The sequence below is a fragment of the Lactuca saligna genome, chromosome 3 (assembly GCF_052625555.1).
Source record: "Lactuca saligna cultivar CGN05327 chromosome 3, ASM5262555v1, whole genome shotgun sequence".
Classification (NCBI taxonomy): domain Eukaryota; kingdom Viridiplantae; phylum Streptophyta; class Magnoliopsida; order Asterales; family Asteraceae; genus Lactuca; species Lactuca saligna.
The window spans coordinates 88,765,814-88,770,090 of NC_136419.1; the positions used below are offsets into that span (position 1 = coordinate 88,765,814).

The following is a 4,277-nucleotide window of genomic DNA, read 5'->3' on the forward strand; positions in this document are numbered from 1 at the left end:
TTCGAATACGCGTTTCGAGATATCCATATGCAAATATTAGTAATGACAATATATGAGGGACCATATTCCTAAACCACAACAAACCAAAATTGATTGGTAGCTTGACATACCCAAAGCTTTGCATGTTAGCCCATTCCCTTGTCTCGAAGACATAGACTTATTAACACCATTTGTTTCCTCTCTATTACACTACAGGTCCCGATATTTGTCGATGATTTCAACAGTTTGTACAAAAGATCCCCTTCACGAAGGTCCACTAACGACCTTCCATGCATGTTAGCTACTGCGGGATCTGTTTTTTCTACAAGAGTTATTCGTCATTCAAGATACCATTATAAATACAGTTTCTGACTTCTTGTATAGAGAGAGCTGGATTTTTACAAATGGCGTCCATCAACCTTGTGGAACTGACGAACTGTTATAATGGTTGTAGGTATATATCTGATCTGTCACTGCTTGAGAACCAACGAAGGATATCTGAACTTAGACAAAATGAACGTTAAAAATATATTACTATTCTTTTCATAAATTCGAATGTATCGTGATTTAGTGCTTTCGAAGGCATTGGATCCTTTTCAACAGTCAAATATCTTTTGTCATTTTGTATCATGAAAACTAACTAGGACCGATCTTGTCACGTTTTCATGTTCCAACTGAATTAAATGGGTTGGATTAATTATAGAATGGTCCCAATACAACCCAATGAACAGTAAATTATACGGGCCAAAGTTTCAGATTATAGCCCTGTGAAGGGACAACTTTCACAAATTTGTCTCTCGTGTTGAAACCCTCCATAGCCAACAGTGTTGCAAGTTGACGCACTTGTCACTTAGTTTTATTGTTGCTTGTGTTTATGAATATGGAAACAAGTTATCCTTGGAATTTGGCAACTAGCTAGGGTCTTCTAATTTTGGCGTTATTTTCAAAGTTATGTCAATGAAAATAGTATTTCTAGCATATTACACGACTAATAAGACTTATATTTAAGAATCGTATGCTGATTCATTCAACATGTATACCTGTTGTGTCGTGTATATAAATATCTCTTCGGTAGACATTGATATTGCTCTTTAGTAGCTCTGACTTATTATGGTAAAGCCTTGTATCTGGAAATCCCATCGTAAATACGTCAATGCATGCTTTTGCAACCATAAAATGTCGTAACATTTTGTTGAGCAGCAAAGAGAAATAGAAGCTATGAGAACTATGAAATGCGAAAGGTACATATATTAAAACTACAATATTTTGTGAAAATTTGTTTTATTTATTCGTATAAATTCAGTTAGTGAAGTTATTAATATTTTTTTTTCCGGTTGTGACTTGAAACTTATACATCCCAATTGTGGTAAAAGGAGGACGAACATTAAAAGAGACAGACAGAAAATTGATGAGGACGACCCCATCGAGGTGTTATATATGAAATGATTTTAATCTTTATATATATATATATATATATATATATATATATATATATATATATATATATATATATATATATATATATATATATATATATATATATATATATATATATATATATATATATATATATATATATATATATATTTGTTTCAGGAAAAAAAACGATGTGAAAATTTGAAACACTTATGTGTTTGCGCCCAGAAATGGAAAAAATAAGACGTGCATTAGAGAGTAGCCAAGACATAATCACGACTTGTTAAATATAATAATGGTGTATCTATGTGTAATTAATAATATTGTGGCATAAAATTAATTATAATAACGAACAACGTAATTAAACTACAATGAAATAACATAATCAATTTGTGTAAAACAATATTATGATTCTTTATCATTAGTATGTAAATATACAATATCAACTCCAACATACCGGTCTAAATACTCTAATAAATGAAAATGACTTTATCACATGTCAATCTCTTATAAGTTTAACCACATGTCATTTTATCATAATTTGAGATATATTTTTTTTCCACTTGTCATTACTTTAATTTTCATTTTCAATATATCATTAATTTACTTTCCATAAATTAAACCTACATAATAACTATAAATTTTTAAATTTTAAATTTTAAATTTCAAATTCAATTCCAAATAAATTTACAGTTTAAACCTTTATGTTTAATATTTTGTTATAATTAACCCGTTTAGTAGACACTAAACACATAATTTTAATTAATTTATTATTTGCATGTTTTTTCTCATAGTTTTCACTTATTTCAATTTCCAATTCAAATAAAATTTCTATTTAATCGTTCGTACTTAACATTTTGTTTAAATCAATCCGGATATTATACGGATCTCACAACTAGTTACAAGAATATAACGCCAATAATTTACAATAAGTAGTTTTCTCTATGATTGTATTTCCAAAACAGGTATAGACACTACTAGAAAACTTGATCAATAGCTACAGCACAATCCGTAGCTATTCCGTAGTTATAGGCGGATAGCTACAGAATTGCTACGGAAAAATGGCTGTAGCATAATGGCACGTGGCTAAATTATAGCTACGGATTAGCTACGGAACCGCTACGGAATAGCTACGGAAAATTCCGTAGCTACTATAGCTACGGAATAGCTACGGAAAAAAATAGCTACGGAATCGCTACGAAGCTAAATAGCTACGGACCTGAATAGCTACGGAATAGCTACGGATTTAAATAGCTACAGAATAGCTACGGAACTAAATAGCTACGGAATAGCTACGGACATTAATAGCTACGGAAATCCGTAGCTAACCTCGTTTTATTTTTTTTAAAAAAATAATTTAAAAAGTTCCAATTTTTTGTCAAATACCACATTCAAATCATATTTGTCACACATTCAATAACACATTTATCCCAAATAACATATCCTAAAAATGTTTCCCTCAAAGAAAAAAGTGGAAAATCAAATACAGTAAATGAATACACATCTCGTATCCAAGCTGCACAATGTTGTCAGTAAGACGGATGAATTTCTTTTGCCTAAACAATTACAAGTAAAGGATATGAAGTAAATTATAAAAAGTTGATCTATAAATATTTCAAATCTTAAAATTCAAAATATGCCACTTAGAAAACCAAAACATATACACCTTAAAAGGAATTGCATAAGAATGTTATATAAATTCCTAAGTTAATTAACCTTGGAAACAATAATTTCTATTTGTTCTTGCTTCACCAGTTGAGAGACCATGGTCCTACAAAAATAGAACACACTTTAATGTTGCCTTCGTAGGTGGCATGTAATGGTAGATACACAAATGTATAAAACAAAATTTTGACTTATTTGAATTTCATAAGTCGAACATGGTGATTCAAAGATTAGTAGGGTGATTGAGCTTCCAGAACTATTTCATGATTCCTAATCAGAATAACAAGATGTAAAAAATATTGTAATGTGAATTGTATTAAATTTATGAGGTTGAAGATAAGGTTAGTGAATAAGAGACAAGTATTCCCCTGTTGCACTTAGTGAGTTATCACTTATCAGTTCCATTTCTTTGTGATTTCATTCCATCATAACAAATATGCCATAAAAGAAAGGCGATATATGGGATTGAGAGCAAAAATAAGAAGGAAAAACTATTGTAGTCACCATAAGAGCATAAATACGGGTCAAAATTCCCTTCCTCATCAATTTCATATGTAGAGCTAAGCAAATAAATCTCTTTTCATGATTATGAAAAAAGGACACAGATTCTTACCAGCTTAGCATCTCCTCCTTGTTGTAGTTGATGCAATTATAAAAGCCTGAAACACAATTAGTGAGATCATTATTAAACTGATGTTAAGGATTTTCAAGTTAAAGTTGTTTATTTTCTCACTATCTTTAAGAAGAAACATCAACCAATACTCACAGATCTGTCGAATTCTAACATGAAGCATCTTTTAACATCTTCTTTTGTAGGTTGGCAACTATATCTGTCACGCCTTGATTTCAGATCTGAATACATCATGAAATATTCTCTTTTCAAGTTATAAATCAATATGATAAGCATCTTAGCTCATTAATGGTTGGTAGAAATACTAAAGACCATACATGATGAAATAGAGTATATCAGGATGTACCACTAAGAAATCCTCCATTTAACCACTATCTGTCATATTTAGATTAATTAATCCCTGTATTAGACGGTTAAACACATTAATATACAATACTAATTACATCTACAATGTGATCAACAATATTGGTTGCTTGTTTTGGTTACGTCTAGAGCAAATCAGTATTAGGGAATCAAGTAACTGCGAGTGGTGAAATTAACAAAATATTTTATCACATGTTGAGGTGAAATTAACCAAATATTTTAT

General features: G+C 30.4%; 1 long non-coding RNA gene across 1 annotated transcript; it reads right to left on the minus strand.

Annotated features, from left to right (window-relative positions):
• Positions 1-3,039: 3,039 nt before the first annotated feature.
• On the minus strand, positions 3,040-3,914 carry LOC145033836 (uncharacterized). The gene is made up of 3 exons (XR_013677732.1): positions 3,827-3,914; positions 3,674-3,719; positions 3,040-3,166 (listed from the first exon to the last, which is right to left on the minus strand). It is a non-coding gene; the product is annotated as an uncharacterized LOC145033836 (long non-coding RNA).
• Positions 3,915-4,277: the final 363 nt, after the last annotated feature.